Raw genomic sequence first — 25688 nt, 5'->3', positions numbered from 1 at the left:
GATCATAGCCCTACTTAGACAGACTTAGAGAATTTCTCCAGGCTTCTGGAGAAATTAAAGATCTTGAAATAAATTAGACTGGGGCATCTATAATGATTAAAAAGAATAATAAAGGAGGGGCACGTTGGAGAATTCTTACCTAAGTGCTTCTTCAATGAAGCAGCTCTCGTTCTGGTCTAGGATCATAAATAATTCCCTGACGACATTGAGATTCTTTCTGGATTAGCCTAGCTGGCAAAAGAAGCCTTTGTGGTTGAAGCTGCCAGGTTCTGGGAATGATACAGAGATAAACGGATTATTTTTTCTTTTGCTTTTAACTTAAGATGTGGCTCGACTTAAATCAAGCCCTAATCTGCCATCTCCGTGGAAGTTCCTTACAGATGGGTTACGAGTGTGTGTGTGTGTGTGTGTGTGTGTATGGAAACTCACATAACGTTAAGCATCTTAAAGGGAACAGTCAGTGGTATCAAACACATTTGCAACATTGTACAGCCGTCCCTCTAGCTAGTTCCAAAATGTCTTCCTCACCCTCAAAAGGAAGCCCCACATGAGTAAGTCATGTTTCCCCATCCCCCAGCTCTTTCCCCAGACCAAAACCAATCTACTTTCTATCCATATGGATTTGCCAATTCTTAATATTCATATACATGGAATTATAGACTATGTGTCCTTTTGTGTCTGGCTTATTCCTCTTGGCATCATGTTTTCGAGCTTTTTCACCTTGTAGCGTGTGTCATACTTCATTCTTTTTCATGGCCAAATAATATTCCACAGCATGTAGAAATCCCATTTGGCTTGTCCATTCATCTGGGAGTGGGCATCTGAGTCATTTCTACTCTCGATCTATTGTAAATAATGCCACTCTGAACATTTGCGTCCCCGTGTGTGTTTGAGTCCCTGCTTTCAATACTTTTGGTTGTGTACCTAGAAGGGGCATTTTTGGGTCACGTGGTCATTCTGTGCTCAGCCTTTGGAAGAGCCACAGAGGCTACACCATTTTACGTCCGCACCAGCAATTCATGAGGGTTTTGGTTTCCACATCCCGGCCAACACTTGTTGTTTTCTGTTTTTTAAATCATAACCTTTCTAGTGGGTGTGAAAGGAGTTGTGTTTTTCTAGGATGTATCTGGCATATAGTTGTTAAGGAAATCATCTCAAACACCCTCCTCTAGAGGAGCCAAGTATCTATGTTCAGAAGGAGTCATTACAAATAGACTTTTTAATTTATATACTGTCCCTAGGCATGACTGAGTGCTAATGGCCACCAAAGCAATATTTCAGATTCACAGACCTAGCCGCAGATAGCAAGGGAATGGCCCCATTCCCTTCCCCAGAATATAAACTTTCTCTAATTCACAAAGAGTTCTCAATGAACGATGTCAAAATTAATAACAATAATATCCAGAATTTTTTAAGCACTTAACCACGGGTCAGATACCAGGCTCTATTGTAGGAAACATGTACTATTTTTTTTTAATCTCCATCTTACAGACGAACTCCCTAAGGCTGAATGCCTTATATTAAACAGGAATTAAATGGCCATTCGGTGTCCTGGGGTTGGTAAGTGAACACGCAGGGGCTGAAGCTGGGCAGACTGAGCTCAGGGCTCGTGCACTTAACCATGACACTGTGTCGTCTCTGGAGGTAATCGCTCCCTGCCATCCCAGATGCTACAAGGGGAGCCGTGGTCTCCATGCCGGCAGCAGGATCTGGGAGTCTGGAAGCCCAGTGAGGGCCCTGGGTAAACCAGCCCCCTCTGAGCCTCAGTTTTCTCATCTGAAAGCAAGAGGATTGGACTGAGTGACTTAAGGCACAGCTGCTCTGATGCCCCAGGACCAACCCCCACTTTAGGAAGAGAGCGGACCCCCTCCCCTTTGCAGCTGGACAGCAGCCTCCACGTCATTTGGGGAGACAGTATTGGCCATTGCCGCGGCTGGGCTGAGAGGTAACAGGCAAGAGTGAGTCTCTTTGTCCTGAACCGTTTTGTTCCCAGTCTGCCTCCGCTAGCACTTGAAACCAAAACCAAGCCTGAGAGTTTGGGGTCTGGTGATGAGGGCGGCATCCACAGAAACAGGTGCGGGGAAGAGGGGAGGAGAGCCCTGCGTATTGGGCCCGTCCCTGTGCTGGCCCACCCGTGCATGTGCTCTGGGGACAGGAATGCACTCTTGGTCACCATCCCAGGGGCTGACTTGCACCAGCCAGAGGGGCCCACAGACCCTGAATCCAATCCAACGCCAAGTCTGGAATCCATAACTTCGGGTTGGCTAGTACATTCTCTGTTTAATCAAGAAAAGTGGATCCCTGGACCTTGCAGCCACCACGCTGAGCTAACGCTTTGGAAAGAGGCGTTAGGTTTGCAGCCACAGCGGATGGTAAGGAAAAGCCTTTCTGCCTTGTCATTCTGACTCTTTTCAGAGGAAGCCAGAAATAGCCATGTAACCGAGCAGGACCCTGTGGGGCCTTCCAGGCTCAGACCCCTCCCCAGTAGCCTCTGCTGTAGGTCCTCTCTGAAGCACCCAGATAATAGTGTCTCATGTATATTTCCTGAGTTTTTGAGATGCTTAAAACCACCACCAAAGGGAAGAAATGAACTACTTGATGAACGAGAGTGCGTAGCCCCCAGACCTTCTGGCGCCTAGGGGTCGGTAGTGTTGACCACCGTGTTCTGTCAACCAGTCAGAGAATTGTACACAGCTGATCACGGACCCTGCGACCCCCTTCACTTACCTGGCCTTTAAATATGCTTTGCTGAAACCCTCCCGGGAGTTTGGGGTTTTCTTGGACATAAGCCACCCCGTTCTCCATGCTCAGCCCTGCAGTGAACCTTTCTCTGCTCCAGACTCCAATGTTTCAATTTATTTGGCCTCACGGTGCGGCGGGCCCATGAACTTGCATCTGGTAACAGCCATGCTGGGAAGGGGGTTCTGCCTGGGAATGGTCCCCCCAGAGAACAGGTCTCAAGGTGGCCTTTTTGTGGAACTCCAAAGAACTTACCTATTTAACAGATCGGAGAACTTACACATCACTTTGGAACTGGCCAAGGCAAGATCTCTTTTCTACTGTGAACTAATACATATTCCTGGGAGCAGGATGACGCAGGCAGGAATCAATTAAAAAAAAAATAGGTGCCTGGGATGAGGGTGGGGTCCTGGGTGAGACTCATCTCCTCTCTGGAGCTGATTCAGCTAAGCCTTACGTATGATGTTTCAAATTTTTATACGGAGAAGGTATTATGTGTCACCCAGGTAGTCCTTGGGTGATTCAATCTGAAGTTTTAAAAGAGCACTCAACTGGAAACCACTACGGTTTTCCTCCTACAGTTCTTAGGAAGCCCGGCTCTGCAGATTGTCCTGTTCTTAAACTCAGATCTTCCTTCCCCGTGTTGTTTTCTTCATAGATATTATGTCTTTGAAATTATCTTAAGCATTGGTTTACTTTTTGGGGGTCTGTCTCCACTCATTAGAATGTAACAAAAATAATATCATACAGAACTTATTCTGGGACAGAAACCATTCTGAGGGCTTTGTATGTAAATGAATTCATTTAAACGTCACAACAGACCCTCGGAGGGACTATTCCTTTAATATCCTCAGCTTACAGATGAGGACACTGAGGCTCAAAGAGGTGCAAAGATTTGCCCAAGGTCAAGGTTACAGGGTCAGAAGTTAAACTCAGACACTGACTCTAGAATCTGGCTCTTAACCCCCAGCTTTGCTGTTGCTGGTACCAACTTGCTGGTCCTCAGGGCAGATCTCCTCGCTGAGTGGTTTTTCAAGGTGAGTTTGTGGACGGCCCTGTGGGCACGTGGTACCCAGGAGGAAGGAAGCAGTTGCATCTGTGCAGGCTGGTTGACAGGTGCTCTTCCTATCAGCTCATCACCAGGGTCTGGCCTGAAGGAGGGACCCCCCACCCCCGATGGCACTCAGGACTCCCTGCCCCACCCCTCCCAACCTCAGTCCTCCAGTTAGTTCCCACATTCCAGGGACTTGGCCCCAGAAATCGTTTCCCACCCGTGTCAGATGGACCTGCCAAATAATCACTTCTTGCTGTTTTTAGCTCAGGCGAATGCATGTGATATTTGCCAACCTAACAGGGTAAGTGGCTAAATCTGGGGAAAGTGCTTGGCCAGATCGAATTTCTTACGATTTAAGCAGAAGGTTTAAACATCACTTTAAGCCCAGAGCCAAGGAGGAAGGCGAATACTGGATGGCGCCCCAGGATGAGGGTGAGCGAAGATGCAGTGGGCAGCAGAGGGGAGCGGAGAGGCTCTGAAACGTGCTAACTTGTCCCTGCTGCGCGCAGACTGTGCCCGGGGACAGGGCCCGTCTGCCAGCGTCTGGGGATAAGTCAGTCCTGCGCCAAGCAGCTCAGATTTTGTTTCAGGGGCAAAGGAATGGGAACAGTGTTGAACGCTGGGAAGAGGAAAAGGGAGTGGGATTCCCTGATTTGTTCCCTCTTTGTCAGCAGAGGGGGTCTGGGCTCCCAGGCACTGGGGGACCCACTGATGTCTGTCCCAAAGCTGCTGACCCACCCTTGGGTTGGCAGATTTCCAGATTTCCTCCAAATTGATGAAAGGAAAGCTTTTGCATATATATTTTTTTTTAGTTCAATAGTGGTTCTGTATTTTAATTTTAAAAAGGTTTCTTTATTGTGTTAAAGCACACACAGCATAAAATTTGCCATCCTAACCATCTTTAAGTGTGCAGTTCTGTTGGATGAAGTACCTTCACATCATTGTGCAATCACCACCGTCCATCCCCATAACTCTTGTAAATCTGGAGCTATACCTGTTAACTGCTAACCTCCCCCATCCCCTCCCCCGGCCCCTGACAACCACCTTTCTACTTTCTGTCTCTATGAATTTGACTACTCTAGGGACCTCATCCAAGTGGAATCCTACAGAATTTGTCCTGTGACAGGCATCTTTCACTCAGCATAATGTCCTCCAGGTTCATTCATGGGGTAGCAGGTGTCAGAATTTCCTATCTTTTTAAAGCTGAATCATAGTCCAGTCTGTGTATGACCACGTTTTGCTTACCCATTTATCTGTTGATGGACACTTGGGATGCTTCCATGTTTTAGCTATTGTGAATAATGCTGCCATGAACATGGGTGTGAAAATATCTCGTCAAGGTCCTGCTTTCAGTTCTTTTGGGGGTAGACCCAGAAGTGGAGTTGCTGGTAATGCTATTTTTGATTTAATTTTTGAGGGACCATCATACTGTTTTCCACAGCAGATTCGTCATTTTACATTCCTAACAACAGTGCACTGGAGTTCTAATTTTTCCACATACTCCCCAACACTTGTCATTGTTTTTTGTTTTTTTTTAATTATAGTAGCCATCCTGTGGGTGTGAAGTGGTTTCTCATAGCAGTTTCAGTTGCATTTCCCTAATGATTAGACATGTTATGCATCTTTTCCTATTGCCCATTTATACTATCTTCTTTGGAGAAATGTTTATGAATCCTTGGCCCATTTTGAAAAATGGAAATACAGTTGATCTACAGTGCTGTGTTAGTTTCCAGTGTACAGCATAGTGATTCAGTTATACATATATATTCTTTTTCATTATAGGTTATTGTAAGATATTTTTATTGAAGTATAGTCAGTTTACAGAGTGTCAGTTATTTCTGGTGTACAGCATAATGTTGCAGTCATACATATACATACATATTTGTTTTCCTATTCTTCTTCATTACAGGTTACTACAAGCTGTTGGATATGGTTCCCTGTGCTATATGGTAGGACCTTGTTGTTTATCTATTTTATATATAGTAGTAGTTTGTATCTGTTAATCCTAAACTCCTAATTTATCTCTCCCCCCCTCCCCTTTGGGAACCATAAGTTTGTTTCCTATGTTTGTGAGTCTTTCTATTTTGTAAATAAGTTCATTTGTATCATTTTTTTAGATTCCACATATAAGTGATATCATGATATTTGTCTTCGTCTGACTGACTTCACTTAGTACGATCATCTCTAGGTCCATCCAAATTGCTGCAAATGGCATTTCATTCTTTTTTATGGCTGAGTAGTATTCCAGTGTATATATACACCACAGCTTCTTTATCCAGTCATCTGTTGATGGACATTTAGGTTGTTTCCATGTCTTGGCTGTCGTAAATAGTGCTGCTATGAACATTGGCGTGCATGTATCTTTTCGAATTAGAGTTCCCTCCGGATGTATGCCCAAGAGTGGGATTGCTGGATCATATGGTAAGTCTATTTTTAGTTTTGTAAGGAATTTCCATACTGTTCTCCATAGTGGCTGCACCAAACTACATTCCCAGCAGCAGTATAGGAGAGTTCCCTTTTCTCCACAGCCTCTCCAGCATTTATCACTTGTGGACTGTTTAATGATGGCCATTCTGAGTGGTGTGAGGTAAACTGCCTCAGTGTAGTTTTGACTTGCATCTCTCTGATAATTTGCAGTATTGAGCATCTTTTCATGTGCCTATTGGGCACCTGGATGTCTTCATTGGAGAAATGTGTATTTAGGTCTTTTGACCAATTTTTGATTGGGTTTTTTTCCCTTTGTCATTGAGCTGTATGAGCTGTTTGTATTTTCTGGAGATTAAGACCTCATCAGTTGCATCATTTGCAAATATTTTCTCCCATTCCATAGCTTGTCTTTTCGTTTTGTTTATGGTTTCCTCTGCTGTGCAAAAATGTGTGAGTTCAATTAGGACTTAATAGTGTCTGTTCATAGTGTCCTTTGAGGCACAAAAGTTTTCAAAGCTGAGGTATTCCAATTTGTCTGTTTTTTTCTTTACTGCCTGTGGTTTTGCTTAATTTTAAAAAGCCATTTTCTTGTAAACCATTGTGGTTTTTCCCCTACTGTTCTTAGAAATGCCCTGATACGCATATCATTGTGTTGTTCGAGTCAGGTTTCCTTCCCAGTGATTCCCCTGGGTTCTGCCTTCAGTGCATCTGGGGAGATGGTTTCTGTGGCCCGGACATAGGAGACTGGCCCATCCAGGCAGCCTTCGCCAAAGGCAGCAGGGGCCCATCCTGAAGTCCCCCAGTTACCCACCACTTGTGTTCAAGCCCCCTTGGAGAAAGGCAGCCTCTTCATGGGATCACAGGTCTTGGACATCTTTTAGGCCTAAAGCTCTGGGAGAGGTGCTTTCTGTGAGAGCCAGGTGTGGTCTCTCCACAGGAGAGGCGCCCTGAGCCCCCAAAGTCACCCCAGTCAGAGGCATCTGTGCTTCCTAAAGGTCCCCTGAGGGCCATGCCTGGTGATGTGGCCCTTGAGGAAGGGAGCAGTGCACACACATCCTTCCTGCCAGCTCTGGCCTCCGGACCCACTGCTCTCCATTTGCATGTTCCCTCAGAGAGCCTTGAAAATGGCTCATTTTGATCCATCTTTTCCATTCTGGCATGGAGTCATTTTCTGCCATAGACAGGATCTATTTTGGACTGCCTTTTTTTGTCTGCTTGCTTCGTACACGTGGGTCTCCCGTGCGCTCCGCATGAGAGATGCAGCATTCCCCTCGCTGGTTCTCAGAAGCAGAGCCGGCCACATGGGGCGAGCTACTCCCGGGCACAGATGGCACCTGCGGGGGAGAAGACGGGCTCTGGTCCCCTTCTGCCCGCGCTGGCCACAGGGATGAGCCCAACGTCTGGGCCACTCTTCGAAATCAGAGAGACCTCTTCCAAACACTCCCCTCCATCCTGCTTCCCCGACGGGACTTGGACTCCTCCCTCCCTCCTCACCCCCACACCATCTCGCCCCTCCCACTGCATCCTCCCCATCGGCTTTTCAACTGACTTTAGTGTCTCTCATTAGAAACAAAACAAAGCATACAGAACACTCTCAGGACTCCTCCCACTTCAGCTACAGCCAGCTTTCTCTCTTCTCCCTTTCACGGCCAGACTTCCCAAAAGATGTCTCTAAACTAACAGCCTCCCATCCCCCACTCTCCCTTGAACCCCTCTCTCTGTCCCCACCCCTCCACTGAGGTCACCAATGACGACCTCCATGTCATTAGAGCTGGGCCATTTCAGTCCTGTTCTCACCTGTCCTCTTGGCAGGAGAGATGCTGGAAGGTTCTTCTTACCTCGATGGAGCTGCCTTCCCAGCCTCCTTTGCAGGCATCCCCTCCTGCACCAGGCTGGGCACTGTTCCCCTTCACCCCGAGCTCTCTGCTGTCCCCCTCAGCTAGCCTGTCTTCTGTGATACTCTCATCCCACCCACGACTTCAGTTATGGTCAATTCCTATTATGTGAAGTCACTCTGTTCTATAAAATCTCTGCCAGTACTGAAGGCTGCTCCCCAGGAAGATATGGGGTTAGGTTCCCACCAGCCTCTGATCACATTTTCATCAACTGATCGATACAGAACCTCATTCTTTGGGAGATGTTAGCTCTGTCCGTGATGTCCAGGGGAGGGGACAGCTGGAGGCTGTGTGTGGAACCCTCCTGGTTTCTGCCCCAGGCACCTCTGCCCTTGATTGACCTACAAATAACCTTGGTTATTTGCTGTAATAAATCATAACCATGAGTACAATGACTTTTCTGACTTCTGAGTCCTTCTGGGAAATTACTGAACTTGAGGCTGGCTCTGAGGCCCCCCAAACTTGAACTTATCCTTGCAAAATTTGGTAACATCCCATGTGGCCCATGTAGGTACCTGCGTCACATGGTGTCTGCTCCCTTCTGCCTGCCTTTTGGGCTCCAGATCTTCCCCAACCTTAGCTCTTTGAGTGCCTGCTCTAGCTCATGGGTTCTTGGAGCTCCTCTGCCACCTGGCCACGGCACACCCTCCATGCTGGTTTGAGACCCAAGGACAAAATCTTGATGCATGGAAGGGCTCAGCTGGCCAGGCCACTCCCTAAATTCGCAGAAGACTAAAAACAGGCTGCACATCCAAAAGTAGGAAAAGGGCAAAATAAATTATAGTACATTGACCAGATGGGATGTTACACAGCTCTTAAAAATAACAACCACGAGGTCTGCAGCAAGGTACGAAAAATGTCCACAACATTAAAGTGAAATAAGCAGGATCCAAAACTGTCCCTGTGCTGACTCAAATTATGTAAAAATACACCTGCAGGTGAACAAAGACTGGACAGAAGGCAGAAGAGTGTAGATGTTGGCATGGACAATTATTCTTTGTTTTGTCCTTTGGTGGGGGTGGTGCAGCTGATGTAGGTTGAGAGAGGGAAGTGGGCAGCAACACAAAAGTGGATATATTAAAACAAAGAACTTCTATAAGGCAGTTAAAATGAACATCTATCAAGAATAAATCTCCTGGGGGAGGGCATAGCTCAGTGGGAGAGCACATGCCTGGCATGCATGAGTCCTGGGTTCCATCCCCAGCACCTCCATTAAAAATAAATAAACCTAATTACCTCCCCCCCCCAAAAAAACAAACAAGCAAAAAACAAACAAAACAAAGCAAGAAAAGAATAAATCTCATACAACATGGTAAATTAAATATACTTCAATAAGAAAATGGGGGAGGAGAATGAATCTCAACATTTTGGGTGACAAAGCAGTTTGAAGACTACGTACCGTGTGAAAACATACATTTGCAAACACAGAAAACAATAATCTCTATTGATTATGGATACTACTGAGGTAGTAAAAGTACAAAAGCCTGGAAGGATACCAGTCAACCTCAGGGTAGGGGTTGCCTCCAGGGGGAGGAAAATGAGATCCAGGAGGTTTGCAAAGAGGATTTCTTAAAAATCAGACACACGTAAAGCAAAAATGTTAACATATGTTTATTCTGAGTGGAAGGTGCATGAGTGTTTATTTCACTCTATATGGTTTTCTGTATGTTTGAACCATTTCATAATTTCTCAAAAGAAAAAAAAAAAAGCAGGGCTGAAAAGTTTCCCTTTTTGTTTTTCACTCCTCCCTAGTCTCTGCCTTTTAAAGACTGGGAAACCCAAGCCTAGGGGACGGGGGTGGGGCGACAGGATTGGGGGCGATGGAGTGAGGATTGGAAACAGGCGGGTGGCAGACAAGAAGTCGGCCACTTCCTTCGCGCATCCAGTTTGGCTCGGGCCCCCGCCCAGCTGTATCCATGGCAACCATGGTCGTTGTTTGGCTGGACCAGTTGCGAAGCCAGGCTCCCGGTCGCCACCTAGTGGTCGTTCTGGTACAGCGCTCTGTGAGGGGTCCCCGAGAGTGAGTCAGGGGAGCCCCACAGAAGGGTGATCCTTAAATATAAAGAGCAGCGATGTCCTGTCGCATCGGCTCCTTTGGGGGCACTGCTGCCCTTAGGGCAATGGCAACTCATTTCAGAAACTGCTTTCATTAAACTTTGGCTGCAGCCATTGACCATCAAGGGTTTTCCAGGTATCCCCTGGTACCCTTGATACGGCGCTTAATTGGTATTTACAGGTGTGTCTCGTCTCTTCATGGAGACCCCCAGGACCCACGGTTACATATCCCTCGGAGATCCCAAGAGAAGAGAGGTCTTTATAACATGCTGGTGTGGACATCTATATGGTGTATGCTCATTCTCTTATATGGGTTTTATAAATTTGTTTTATTTTAAAAGCCACATACGTTTGTGAAAAGTGTGGAAAATCATCTCACTACCCACACATAACCAGAGCTAACATTGGGGTCTTTATCTTTCCAGGATCCCTCTGCTCCATTCATTTAAAAATATTTTATTTATTATTGTATTATTTAATTTTGACAGGGAGGTAATTAGGTTCATATATTTTTAGAGGAGGTACTGGGGATTGAACCCAGGACCTCATGCATGCTAAGCATGCACTCTACCACTTGAGCTACACCCTCCCCTCTCCACTCACTTTTGAGGGGTTGGTTTCTTACAAAATTGGAAATTTACAGCCTCTGAGTGGTTTTCTGTCAAGGAAGCAGAGACAGGTAGACCTGGGTTCCAAGCCCAGTTTCTCTGCTTAACTTCCACCTCAGGCAAATAAATGAGTTTCTCTACACCTCAGTCTTCTAACCCGTAAAATGGGAATATTAATTGCACCAGCCTCTTAGGGTCATTAGGAAGTTTTCAGTGCTGTAATGCATATAAAACACTTAGCACAGTGCTGAATACATAGTAAACAGTAGAACCTCAGCCATCGCTAAAAGTACAGCAAAGGATAGCATTGTATAATTATAGTATTCTGCTATCCACTTTTTTCACTTAGTACAGCATGAGTTTTTTCCTTTCCACGGAGGAAAAACCGCAGTTTTTCTCTACTATATCTTTCACCTGTGAGTCCCCTTAACTAAGAGAATACACTTCACTGGTGACAATTCTGGCCACCAAATGAGAGGAGGTTTACACACACACACACACACACACACACACTCTCTCTCTCTCTCTCTCTTTAGATGCCAGTCACAAACCCAAGTTATAACCTGTGCTTCTGACCAACTGGCTATAGATCAGAGGATTCAAAAACTCCCTCCTGGGTTCGATTAATTTGCTAGAGCAGCTCGCAGCACTCAGGGAAGTGCTAACTTACACTTAACTGATTTATTAAAGGATATAATAAAGGCTACAGATGAACACTCAGATGAAGAGATACACGGGGTGAATTTGAGGGTCCCAAATGCAGGAGCTCTGTCCCCAGGGAGTTGGCGTGCATAACTCTTTGGATGAGGGTGTGTTTGCCAGTCCGAAAGCTGTCTAAACCCCCTGCTACTGAGATTTTATAGAGGCTTCCTCACACAAGCATGATCAATTATTAACTGTTTCCAGCCCCTCTGACCTCTCTAGAGGATAGGGGGTAGGGCTGAAAATTGCAAGCTTCTGATCATGGCTTGGTCTTTCTGGTGACCATCCCCCATCCAGGGGTCCACAGAGAGTCACCTCATTAGAAGAGATGTTCCTAGTGCTTTTAATCTTGTAGGAATTGACAAGGGTTTTAGGAGCCCTGGGTCAGCGAAGGGGTCGAAGACCAGTATTAGAACAAGACATGCTCTTAGTGTTCCTATCACTTAGGAAATCACAGGAGTTTTAGGACTTTTGTGCCAGGAACCTGGGGCCAAGACCTAAATATATTTTCTACTATCTTGCACCCTGTATTCTTAAACATTATCTAAGGGCGTGTGGTCCTTAGTGGTCACATGATATTTAAACATATGGATGTATCCAAAAACGTATTTAACCACTTCATCTTTGGATTGGAGGGGTTCCCAACTTTTCCCTTTACCAGCAATGCCACAAAGGATATTCCTCATTAGTTGTTTCCTTTATTGGTGATTTGTTCACTTTTACATTCAGAAAAAATTTCCCCTCCCCAGGATTTTCCTAAATGTGTTTTGTTCCTTCACGGCTCTGTATTTTTAATTGAATTCTTTAATCCATCTGGAATGTATTTTAATACCATGAAGTGAGAGCTAGGGTGTCTAATTTTATTCTCATTCACGACAAGCCAACCAGTTGTCCCAGCATCATTTATCGAAGCAGCCAATCCCTCTTTGTTGTTCTGCGAGACCACCTTTAGTAGATTCTACACTCGTCTCCAGGCTGGCTCTCTGCTGGACTCAGTGCTCTGACTTCCACATACACCGGCTGGATGCATGTGTGGCTCTGGTGGTCGCAAGGTGTCACTTCGTTGACTCTCACAGAGGTTCAACCTCACAGCACCGGCCACACATGACAGCCAGGAGTAGCCAAGCCTTGGGCTCTCCTCCAGCCTGTGCTGTCTTTGCTCTCTTGTCTGCATCATGAAAAACCCTATGTTCCCGTCAAGCCCAGTACTTGCCTCCTCCACGCTCATCTGCACTCCTCCCCATTCGAGCCATTCTTGGAAATGTCTCAGCACTGACGTATTCAGCCTCCTCATGTGCAACAGACTGTGTTTTCCAGAGACCACCTCACCAATATATTTATCCATCCTACGTGCTCATCTTACAAAAATGGACTGGCTGGCCTCCCCTTGAGAAGTGGAGTCTGCGTGCCCTCCCTTAGAACCAGGACCTGTGGCTACCCCATCCAATGCAGCAGCGTTACCAGCAACTCCCCTTCTGGGCCTACCCTCAAAAGAACTGAAAGCAGGACCTTGAAGAGATATTTTCACATCCATGTCCATAGCAGCATTATTCACAATAGCTAAAATGTGGAAGCATCCCAAGTGTCCATCAACAGATAAATGGGTAAGCAAAACGTGGTCATACACAGACTGGACTATGATTCAGCTTTTAAAAGATAGGAAATTCTGACACCTGCTACCCCATGAATGAACCTTGAGGACATTATGCTGAGTGAAAGACGCCAGTCACAAAAGGACAAATTCTGTAGGATTCCACCTAGATGACGTTCCCCTCCTTCACCTCCTCCCCCTCCACCCCTCCCCTCCCTCTCTCCCCTTCTCCCCACCCTCTCTTCTCTTTCTCTCTCACTCTTTCTCTATCTTTCCCTCTCAGTGCTTGCCTTTGGAATCCAGCCTCCATTTTTGGAGGAAGCCCCGGTCACATGGAGAAGCCATATGCAGGTGTCCCAGCCCGTAGCCCCAGATGAGCTTTTAGCTGCTCCAGCCAGTGTCAACTGCCAGACGTGTGAGTGAATGAGATGATTGTGTCACCCCACCGTCCAGTCTTCCAGAATTCCAGCTTAGGACCCAAGCATTAAGAAGTAAAGACAAAGCAAGGAGGGGAGGATGAAGGACTATTGTGTAATGGATCCAGAGTTTCTGTTTTGGCAGGATTAAAAAGTTCTGGAAATGATAGTGATGGTTTCCCAACATTGTGAATGTACTTAATGCCATGGAACTGTACACTTAAAATGGTCAAAATGATAAATTTTATGTTCTGTATATTTTACTGCAATAAAAATAGTTTTAAAAAATCCAAAACAACGGCAAGCCATCTCCACTTTGCCCTCTCAAAATTCCTGAGCCACAGGAATCACCCCCACTAAGTTTTGAAGTAATTTGTTATGCAGCAATAGCTAACTAATACAGGAGTGCTCTCCTGGCTTGCAAAACAAACCTCCAAGGAATAATACGTGCCTTTTCCAGAAATAAACTATAATTTTCAGGGCAGAGTCTTTCCCTAAAGCACCTAAAATACAGTAATGGTACTCAGTAAATATTTATAGACTTGAACTGAGGATGCTCTAAGCTACAGAGGTGATCTTCAATTTTTTAATAGTGAGTAAAGTTACATCCTCTCTCAGAGACTTTAGGTAGCTCGGCCTAATGTAGAGAAGAATTGAACGAACAGTTACTGGGGCTTTCCTGTGTGCCGAGCACAATGTATTCATGATGGTTAAGTACCCATGTTTGGAAACCTGGGTTCAAATTGTAGACACCATACTTACTAGCAGTGTGGTCTTGGTCAAGTTATGTGATGTTTCTGGGCCTCAGTTTCCTGAAACATTACATGGGTGTAACAGAGCCTATTTCAAAGAGTTGTGAGGATTAAACCAGAGAAATGCGTAACAGATCATGAGCAAAAGCTTGGCATGTATTTAGTTTTCAAGAAGAGGGTGGGTTCAGCTCAGCGGTAGAATTCATGCCTAGCACGCGTGAAGTCCTGGCTTCAATCCCCGATCCATCCAGTAAAAATAAATAAATAAATAAAACTAATTACCACCCCACCCCCCAAAGAAATGTTGACTCTCCCATTCACTGCTCCTAACAGCTCTAAGTAGACATATCGTAGTGGTGTTATTATCTCCATCTCACTGACGGCAAAAGTGAAACCTAGGGGCTGAGGTGGACTTGCCCAGGTTGGCCCCTGGATCAGCTTGCTGCCGTAGCAACCACAGACTGGCTGGCTTAAACAACACAAATTAATTTTCCACAGCTCCATCAGCCAGAGGCGCAAACTCAAGGCGTTGGCAGGGTGGGTTTCTTCCGAGGCTTCTCCTTGGCTTGCAGATGGCCGTCTCCTCCCTGTGTCCTCACCTGGCGCCCCTTGGTGTCCCCCTGTGTTCTAAATTATAGGACATGAGTCATAATGGATTGGGACCCGCCCCTATGACCTCATTTAATTTAATCATCTATTTAGAGGACTCCATCTCCAAATACAGTCACATTCTGGGATCCTGGGGCTTGAGACTTCAACCTGAGAATTTGGGTGGGGGGACACAGTTTAGCCCACAACCACCCTCTTCCTGTTATTTTGGGGTTCCAATTCTGAACGAAATGGAGGTGTAGGCCTGGGCTGGGACCTCGGTTCCAGCATTTCCTGGTTCTAGGGCTGCGTGTCTGGACCAGGAGGAAACACGCAGCTGGTGAGGTGCGTCCAGAGAGAGCAGCTTGTTTCACGCGAGCCGAGGCCGACCGACTGCACAGCGCCCGCAGCCTTGGCAGGACTAGAAGGCGCTGGTAAAACCGTGTGGAGCGACGATTGTTCGGACAGGTCCAGGCCGGCAGCGCTCACCTCCACACAGAGACCCAGGCGAAGGGAAACAGTATCTGCTCGCTAAATGGAAAAGAACAAACCTTCAATTAATGACTCCCTGGGGGTTGTGGGGGTGAGGACTGCTGGGGAGACGGCTAGACAGTAAAAATTTCCATCCACGGTGGCTGTGAAAACCTGCCAGGATATCCTAGTGGAGGGAGACAGACATTAAGTTAAAAAAAAAAGGCAAGATGGTTTCAAATGGCAACAGGGGCTGTGAAGAGCGTGAAACCACATAATGGAAGAAGGGGGTGACAGGAGGTGCCCCATTCACACAGGATGGTTGGGGCGGTGGCTCTTTGAGGAGGTGGCATTTGAGCAGAGGCCTGAAAGAGGAGGATTGAGGTATGGAAAGTTCTAGAGCTGGATTTCTCTACCTCGTCATGTGGACTTAGGGGGCAGGATAATTCTCGGCTGTGGGGGTGTCCTGAGCATTGTGGGGTGATGAGCGGCCCCCTGGCCTCTTCCCACTAAATGCAGTGGCACCCACCTCACACCCCACCGCCAGACATCACCATGGGTTCTCCAGATACAAAGTCACTCCTGTGGACATCACCCCCGAAGGAAGGGCGTTTCCAGAAGAGGCAACAATAAACCTGAAGGTCCTGAGATGAGAACAAACTCAGCAGATTTTCTGGGAACCGAAGTTTCTGGAAATGGAAGTTTTCAAGGAAATGACAGTTCGTGGGTGGAGTCCAGTGAGCGAGGAGAGGAGTGGAGAGTGGAGGGTTAGGCAAGGGTGGGACAGTGTGGGGGCCCAGCTGTGGGGAGAGGGGTGGGATGCGTTCTGACCTGAGAGGTCCCTCCAAGGTGGTGTGGGGTGGGGAGGACAGCGACAGATCGTTGGAAATGCCAAGTGTCTGAGTTTCCCGGGGCTGCTCTAAGAAATGACACACGCTTGGTGGCTTAAGACAACAGATAGGTATTTTCATCCTGGAGGCCAGAAGTCGAAAATCAAGGTATGGGCGGGGCGTGTACCATCTCTGTGTGTCCTCTCTTCTTGTAAGGATACGGGTCATTGGAATTAGGGCACGATTTCCGCTGGAGATGCTTACCTAATGACAACTGCCAAGACCCTATTTCCAAAGAAGATCGCATTCTGCGGTTCCGGGTGGATGTGAACTTGGAGGGAACACTGCTGAGCCCGCCGCAGCAAGCAAGGAGGAGGCCGAGGGGGCCGCTGTGGACCCCAGACGAGAAGCAGTGGAGCCTGGGCCGCGGGGCGCCAAGGAGACTGGGAGCTGGGCTCAGGCCGGGGGCGCGTACAGCAGACACCCCACGTCCTCACCGGCTGTGCAGTGCTGGGCACACAGACCCAGGCCGTGGCCGTGGCTTCTCCCCCTCACGCGGCGGGGTCCAGGCCCCCGCATCTCCTCGCCTCCCTGCTTCCGGCCCCTCTCCTGCAGCGCTGGGTTCTCCCGGGCTCAGGGGTTTCTGAGAAAGCACAGTTTAGTCCCTCACTGCCGCCTTCCTCCTGAAGCTCTCACGCGAACATGTCTTCTTCAAGAACGCAGGTTTGGAGCCTTGATCTCTGAGCCAAGAGCTAAACACAAGAGCGCCGCGGCCTTCTCACCTGCCCTCCGCAGCACAGGGCTGGGCTTGTTTTTCAGGTTTGGGTAAATGGAGGGGTTTTGTTTTCTGCAGAAACGAAACCCAGGGCGCTGGGTCCTGTCCTACCGGGGGATGCTGGGCACCGCTGGCAAGTCGGCCGGGTGGTCTCTGCGGGCCCCTCCCCCCAGCCGGAGCCTCGGCCCTCCTGGGGATGGGGCGTGGCCGCTCGGGGAAGGAACGCTCCACTAGTCCGGGCCCAGCCCCCACTCCAGGCCCCTCTTCGGGCCATCATTAGGGTGGGGGCCGCGTGCAGACAGACCTGGGGGGAAGGGAAGCCCCGAGAAGTCAGGGCAGCGGTGCAGACGGCGCTGGGCAGGGGCGGGACCGCGTTCCCGATGTTCCCCGGGAATGAATGTGTTCGCGTCACCCCTTAACCCACAAACACGCGCGTCCTGTCGGGACTTGCCCGCAGAAGCCGAGAGCCCCGGGACTCTGCATGCATCTTCCGTTGCGGTTCAGTACACAAACCGACAACCAGCAGACCACGGATGGCAACAGAACTCTGACCCCCACCTTGCAGCCACCGACCCAAGATGGCCGGGACTCCGCCAAGCACTGCCACTTTCCTGAGTCTTTGTCCTCACTTCTAACTTGGGACCAAACAGAGCAAGCCAAACGCTCCCCTGCAATCCAGTAGGATCCGGCCTCCAGTAGTCCCAGGCGCAGCCTCCTCCGGGGCAGACCTGCATTCTCTCTTCTCTTCCACTGGGAAGAATGAGGCATCTCCCCACCTCTTGGTTGGTGTCCTCGTGGTTGCGCTTCTTCTCCGTGGCCCATGAAGGGGTTTTTTTTTTTTTTCTTCTTTCTCTTTTGATGAAGATGACATTCACATCACACAAAATGAACCATTTTAAGGTGAGCGATCCAGTGGCATTTAGTACATTCACGATGTTGTGCAAACGCCATTTCAATCTAGTTTCAAACATTTTCATGGTCCCAGAAGGCCCACCTATCTCCTCCCCGCGGCCCCTGGGGCTGGATGGGCCAAGTTTATACGACGCGGACTGGATTATTTTGAACACGCCCCTTCTCTATAAGACAAACTTTTCAGTAATAATTATGTAAAAAAAATTTTTTTTCAAGATTTGTTCCTCGGTTTTCAAACCAGCAACCATTTAGGAAAGAATTCATTTCTATTTTTAAAGATATGATCCCAAATCAGTAAAACATTTCACATGCGAACCAAAAGTTACACTTAATCAAAACATCACACCTCGCAGTTGGCACTTTGTTTCACGGTTTTAAATTTTAAACCCAAATGAAAACTCCCCAGGTGGTTATGTGAGAGGACAGAACCGAAGAAACACACATAGTGGGTCTGGTGTTTCCAATCCCGTCCCTGGATGATGAAGAAACACCGCAGGGGTGAGAAACACAAATGGTGCCAAAAGTCGGTTCTAACACTGAATGAAGTGGTCTGTGCGTGGTGGGGCCAGCTGGAAAACCGGGAGCTTTCTGAATTAACTTCCGTGTAGAATGCAATGCTTATTAAAGCTTCAGAAACAAAGATATACACAAGGACCTACTGTAGAGCATGGGGAACTATATTCAATTTCTTGTAAGAACATATAATGGAAAAGAATCTGAGAAGAAAAAATACGTATGTATGTATATGTATAACTGAATCACTTAGCTGTAGACCTGAAACTAACATTATAAATCAAGTACACTTCGATAAAAAATAAGAATTAAAAAAGAAACAAAGGTGTGCAAATTTGAATTCACATCTGTATTATTCCAACCCAACAGTAATTGCAGCAAATTGCAGAAAACTTAAACCAACGTAATTCTTTTTTTTTTTTAATGGAAGTTTTCTATCATTGACGTTGTTTAGAATTGCTGGCACAAGGTGATAAAAAAGCAAACAAATGTTGTTGGGTCGAGCATATTATGGTCAAAGCTGGTCAGATAATGCACCTCCTTCGTGCCTGCAGCTGGGGGGGTCCTCCTCCTCCTGCATTGCCCTTAGTTTGCTGTTGGCTGGGGCCCGTGGGAGAAAGATTCTAGAAGCAGCCTCCGAGCCCCTCACTGCACGTGGGGAGGAACAGCCTGGTGGTGGCTGTCTGTCTCCATGTATATCAAGGGGAACCTATGCTTTGCAGAAGGAAGGGAAGAGACAGGGAAAAAACCAACAGGGAAGCAGGCATGAATCACCTCTGAATATACATGCAGACCTACAATGGCCAGACCATATATTAAAATAGAACTCTGACCCCAGCCCCTGCAGCAACCAGCCCAGAGCCATCAGGACTTGATGGGCCAGCTTCTCGTGTTCACTACACTTAATTGGTGTTCGTCTCATGATGTCTGTAAGTCCAATCATCATGGTGGACACCTGAAACTTAGGCAGTGCTGTGTGTCAATTACACCTCAAGGAAACAGGAAGGAAAAAAAATACATTGGATAGTGAAATACGACATGGTATCTTGATATCCCAAGGAACAGAAAAAGGACATTAGTGGAAAAATTGGTGAAATGGGAAGAAAGTCTGTGCACCAGAGATCAAGCTGATAGCACAGGGCCCCAAGCCCGACTCTAAATCACACTGCTAGACTGTCTGGAATGGCCCAAAGGCCTCAGGTAAACGAGACACTCTTATCAGCAGGACATTCCAAGGCTTAGAGATCACCTCCCAGGAGCCGAGGGCAAAGGCCAGACCTCACTGTGGGAAAGGCCAATTCTTGACTGCACACAGACTGTTTAGCTAAAAGCTATCTTTTGAGGCTCTGAAAGCACCACTGCCTTTCGGGAAAGCCAAGTAGGGGCAAAGGAAGACAGAAACACTGGGGACCACGTTCAAGGTCCTTCCCCACCCTTCCTTGATCTTGGCCACCAGGGGCTCCCTGGGACCTTCCCAGACAAGAGTGTTTGGTGGTTAATTAAAAAAGAAAAGGAAGAAGGGGGAGAGTATAGTTCAGTGGTAGAGCACATTGAAAAAAAAAAGAAAGAAAGAAAGAAAAAAGAAAAAAAAAGGAAGAAATTTAGGGGGAAGGAGGTCCCATTTTCAGGCCCAAGAGTTTTCTAGAACGGCAAGTGCAAAAGTGAAGGCTCACACCCCTCCCTGGATAACTGTGGGTTTTGTCTCCAAAGGCTGGAAGTTCATTTCTGCTGTAATTAGGTGAAAATTCTGCTGTGATCAGACCAAAAGGCGAGGCCGAGTGGCCAGCCCTTGGGGACTCAAGCCCATGGTCCTTCCAGCCTCTCCACAGAGGGGGTCACATTCTCCTCTCAGCTCAGGTGCCTGGGGCTCCATCCTCGTATCAGAAGATCTGACCGCTGTCTAGTGGTGTAAGCACCAGCACCAGGAGTTCTTGCACTTGTGACTTTCACTATTTCTTGAACATCCAGTTATGTGAACACAGTTCATACTTTTTTTTTTTTTTTTGCATTCAGTCCTCACAGTAATTCAAAGAGACGGATCCCTGTTTACAGACGAGGAAACTGAGGTTCAGAGAAGTAAAGCCAGAGGCCCAAAGTCACACAGCTAGAGAGGAAAGAGCTGGATTTGTACTGAATGAAGTTTGGAGAAGTTGAAATTCCCTGAAACTCAGATTTTTAATCACCAGCATTTCTCTTGTTATAGATGCATAATGGTGTCTTTGCTCAAACTTTAAGTAGAAAACCATGGACCGAAGGGGAGGGTTCCGCAGGCCAGCTGAAGAATTTCCCTAGAACGTGTGAATGTCTGCATGCCACCCAGGGTTAGCAGGGCCCCGACATATGAAAGCATCAGACCACAAAATAAAAAGACGTGATTGATACACGGTGGAAGAGCTTTTCCTCCTCTTTTGATCACGAGTAAACTCTGGATCGCAGGAGATGAGCAGGATTTCACCAGGCTGAGCCGGGAGCTGAAAGGGATTTGCAAGCAGAGGAAATGCTGTGAGTAGATAAGGAGCAGGGAGGTGCAAGCGTGTGTGCTGTCATCATCTGGAAGGGCAGACGGTCCAGGGTACCACCTCTTCTTTTTTACGCCAACCCCTCTGCATCCTCTCAGATTCCACATCAGGGGGCGACCAGACCCCACAATGCCTGTCACACCTGAGCATTTGCACCACCCCTGCTGCTCAGCCCAAGTCCAGGCCGCCGTCAGCTCTGACCTGGAGGAGCACAACAGCCTCCTAGCTGGTTTCCCCACCTTCCTGAAACTCCCTCCCTCCTCTGTCTTTCTAAGACATCAGTCTGACCACATTATTTCTGCATTCAGGATCTTCGGTGGAACTGGATCTCTGAAGATAACAAGGAATTGAGGATTATCTTTGGTGATGTGGTGGTGTTGGGGATTTTTTTTTTTCATCAGACATGTTTATCTTTTGGAGACACACGATGAAATATTTGCGAGTGAAATGGTAGGATTCTGGAATCTGCTTCATAAGAATATGGGAGTGGAAACAAGTGGGTGGAGGTGACACCAGACCGGCCTTGAACTGAAAGTTTGCTAAAGCTGGTGGCAGGCATAAGGGGGTGCTGTCCCTTATACTCCAGCGTCTTTGTTTGTATGTTTAAAATGCTCCCAGTGAAAAGTGAAATCCTTAGGGGTCCCTAGCAGAGCCCCTGCCGCAGCAGCCTCTCACACTTGGCCCTGGTCTTCCCCTTTAAGGAGAACACTATTCTGCCCTCAAGACACACCTTAGAAGTAAACTCACCTCCTACACTGGACACCCCCAGGCTGGCTGGGTGTGGAGCTCCCTGCCTGTTCATCTCCTTTACAGCCCCAGTCGCCTTGTACTTCTAATACCCGTTTCCTTATCGCTCTCACACGTGCATTCATTCAATCCATCAGCCAGTCAATCAGTATTGAGCGTTTATCTTCTTGTCTTTATTTTTTAGTTTATTAAAAAAACATTTTAACACTATTTTTTTCTTTTTTGTGGAGGGCAATTAGGTTTATTTTTAAATTTATTATTATTTTTAACGGAGGTACTGGGGCTTGAACGCAGGATTTCATGCACACTAAGCACGCGCTCTACTCCTGAGCTACACCCTCCCCCCAACACTGAGCAGTCTTTAGTTGAGTGTTTAATCCGGCCACTGGGGATACAGTGGGGATGTGTCTGTTTAACCCAGGACCGGCCGTCTTATGGCCCAGGTGACGGAATAAAAGTGCTGAGGTGGGGAGTGTAAGCTGGCCGGTAGACCTCTGAATGGCAGGAATAAAAAGGCAAACGATGGACATTGTGTGCCTTTGAGTGCATGAGTTCAGAGGTGTGTCTTCAAAGTGTCCCCACTTCCTTTCACACGAGCCAATGACTACACGTGGAGCCTCACCGTGACTTGAGGGAAAGTCGCCTCTAAGAGTCTCTGAACAGGATCAGCTGTTCCCTCCTCCATGCAGCTCTGGCTGAGAAGCAGGACTCCCAGGCGGCAGCCAGTCTGGAAGCCATAGAGGAGAATTGTGCAGATGCCGCGTCATCCCTGGTGACACTGGACATAAACCTCTGAATGCTGCCCTCAGATGCTTTGCAATCTCAGATCAATTTTTTTAAAACTAGAAACTCAAGTGAATTTCAGGGGAAAGAATACCTACACATCATTAAACCCCACAATCCCTTTGATCTTTTAATCTTTCTTGAGGGCTTTGGGCTTGTACACAGTTATAATCAGTGGGTATGGATATTTTGTGTCGTGTGTGTGTTTTTTCTTAGTCTGGTTTTTACTGCAGTGACTCTGTGATGTGGTGGGTTAGCTTAAAGATGGGGCAGCCAGCTGCTGTGGTATGAATCCCATCTTGCTGTGTGACTCTGGGCAAGTTACTTAATCTCTCTGGAGAGAGTCTTTACACTACAGCAATAGGCAGATGCTACAAACCAGGACTCCTGTGCCCCAGAGCTGGGTGTTAAACATTTACCAGCACACCACTGGGTGGAGATTTCAGGTGTGGCTGGATACATGATGCCATGGACCACATGATGTAGTAGCATCTGGCCCCTCCACATCTCTCCATTCACCTTCCCTTTGTGCCGACTCCACTCTCAGACAGGCTCTGCAATCAGGTACGAAAGAGCCGTGACAGTTCCAGCCAGCAATCTTCTGGGGCCAGCCAGGGGCAAGAGAGAGAGATCCTTTCTCCTGATCCTTCCTGTCAAAGTCTCATTTTGTCTCTCTAACTCTAACTGGATTACATATCCATTTTCTAAATCAATCATGGTAGCCACTTATTCATTCACAAATTATTATGTCTCTACTCTGTGCCAGGCATTGTGCCAGGCTCTGGAGTTTTCGAGTAAACAAGGTAGACAAAAATCTCTCTGCTTCTAGAGCTCATGTTCTAACGGAAGGAGAGAGACCAAAAGCAAAATGATAAATAAGTATGTCAGCTGGTAAGACATGCTCTAGAGAAAAATACAATGGGGAAGAGATTAGGGAAGTGTGGGAGGAAGGTTAGAACTACAGGAAGGCTGGGGAAAGCCTCACCGAGCCAGCGACATGTGAGTAAAGACCCGAAAAGAGTGAAGAAGCCAGCCATGCAGATGTCAGTGCTCTGGGCAGAGGAAACAGCAAGTGCAAAGGCCCTGGGGCAGATATTGGAGGAAACTCCAGCTCCTTGTGGCTGGAATGGCGTGAGCAAGCGGGAGTAGTGAGAGGAGGCCAGAGAGGTGGAGCGGGGAGAGTGGCGGGTGGCGGGGGGGTTGTTTTTTGACCTTGGCTTTCACTCCAGGTGTGACGGGAGACTTGGGAGGCTTTTGGGCGGAGGGATAAATGGTGCGTTTGTGTTGCATCAGGACCACTCTGGCTGCTGCGTGCAGCATGGACTGAAGGGTGGCAAGGGGACAAGCAGGGACGCGGGTCAGGGGGCAGTAGCTGTAACTCAAGAGAGAGAAGGTGGTGGACCCCATCCAAGCACTGCAGCTGGGGGAGGAAGCAGTCAATCTCAGATGTATTTCAAAGGTGGAACTGACAGTGGTTGTGAATGTACTGGATCTGAGGTGTGGGTGAGCAGACTCAGGGGTGACTCCGGGGTGCTAGGCTGAGCAGATGGGAGGATGACGGTGCCATCAGCTGAGGGCCTAAGTTCAGACGTAAGATCACGTGCTCAGTCTTGGATGCGTTGAGTTTGCATACTCTTAGACACCCAAGTGCAGATGGCAGGTGAGAGTTGCAGTTGCTACACAAACCAGAGTTTAGGGTCAAGGCTGGAGGTGGCAAGTTGGGACTCATTCGTAGGTAAATGTATTTAAAAACACGACACTGGGTGAGATCGCCAGGTCAGTAGATAAATAAGAGAAGAGGGTCGAGGACTGAGACCACCAGGTGCCTTGTTGGCTGGAGGAAGGGATGCTCAGGTTGGCTTGGCCTGAGTCATGCGGCCCCTGGAGATGAAAAGAGGCTTTCCCAGGGCACATGGAGGACAGGCTGAGAAATGGGGGCTGCCACCTAAAGAAAGGAGATTGCCCCTGTGGAAATAAATGAAGCGCATCTGAAAGAGAAAAGCAAAGCCTATTTATTCAGAATTATAGCAAGTGAGTCAGCCACCATCACTTGTGGCTGACAGAGACTCAAAGGCAGGTAGAAGGATGGGGAAGCTCTGCAGTAGAAAAGGGGAAGGTTGAGATGCCCTCTGGTAGGATGCTGTCGGCCCTGGAGAAGCTGGAGGTGGGCTCACTACAAGCAGGGCATCCTATGGGATTGGTTAGGGGAGCACATTTGGCTTTCTCTGTTTGGTGGTGCATTGGAAGTCAGAGCAAAAATTAGGGAAGCCAGAAGTCATTGATGCAGTTCTGATCACGTGGGGCCAGTTGCTGCAGAGGTGGTGGGTCTGAGTTCTGTTTTCATCTATGGTCTGACCATTGTCAGTTTGCATATTCAGTCCCCCACCTGCATGTCTCTGGGATGAACCTTTACTCAGAGATGCCAAAAAACACATGTGGGGAAGGGTTGCAAGTGATGGTCGGAGGATATTTGGTAGACTGTCAGAATCTCTGCCCTCTGGAAGGATGTGTCACATGCTAAAGGCTTTTTACATTTAAATGTAAAATTCAGTTCCTTGGAATGACGATTCCTCAGAAAATTAAACATAGAATTAGCACACGAACCAGCAATCCCACTTCTGGGTATGAGCCCAAAGGAAGTGAAAGCAGGGCTTTGAACAGATATTTGTATGTTCATAGCAGTATTATTTTACCAAAAGGTAGAAGCAACTCAAGTGTCTATCAGTGGATGAACGGGTAGACAAAATGTGCTCCACCCACACCATGGAATATTATTCAGCCTTTAAAAGGAAGGAAATTCTGGCACATGCTACAACATGAATGAACCTTGAAGACATTATGCCAAGTGAAAGAGCCATGAAAGGCCAAATACTGTATGATTCCACTTACATGAGGTCCCGAGAATAGTCACATTTATAGAGTCAGAAAGTGGAATGGCATTTGCCAGGGTATTGGGGAGGGGGATCGAGGAGTTAGTGTTTAATGGGGACAGACTTTCCGTTTAGAAAGATGAAAAGGTTCCAGAGATGGATGGTGGTGATGGTTGGACAGCAGTATGAACGTACTTAAGGTCATCAAAAGGTTCATTTGAAAATGATTCAGTGATTACAGTGGTAAATTAAGAATAGTAAATGATTAACATGGTAAATTTCATGTTATGTATATTTGACCGCAGTTAAAAAAAAATCAGTTCCTCAGTAGCATTAGCCACAAGTCGCATGCCCAACTCATGGCCAGTGGCTACAATATTGTACCACAAAGATATAGAACATTTCTGTCATCTCAGCACGTTCTCTTGGCCAGCGGCGATG

General features: G+C 47.4%; 1 long non-coding RNA gene across 3 annotated transcripts in view; it reads left to right on the top strand.

Annotated features, from left to right (window-relative positions):
• LOC135319244 (uncharacterized) overlaps positions 1 to 13745 on the top strand; it is a 40205-nt gene extending 26460 nt beyond the window's left edge. For 2 of the 3 annotated variants that reach the window (XR_010377714.1, XR_010377715.1), the window contains exons 3-4: positions 5703 to 5742; positions 13355 to 13745. This is a non-coding gene — a long non-coding RNA (uncharacterized LOC135319244). Of the gene's footprint in view, positions 1 to 3709; positions 3782 to 5702; positions 5743 to 13354 lie in introns of those variants that run through there. The other variant, XR_010377718.1, reaches the window with a different exon arrangement.
• The last annotated feature ends 11943 nt before the right edge of the window (positions 13746 to 25688 follow it).

This window comes from Camelus dromedarius, chromosome 24 (genome assembly GCF_036321535.1).
Source record: "Camelus dromedarius isolate mCamDro1 chromosome 24, mCamDro1.pat, whole genome shotgun sequence".
In the NCBI taxonomy this organism is placed as follows: Eukaryota; Metazoa; Chordata; class Mammalia; order Artiodactyla; family Camelidae; genus Camelus; species Camelus dromedarius.
The sequence above is the reverse complement of the archived record's forward strand: the minus strand, read 5'-3'. Positions and strand labels throughout refer to the sequence as shown.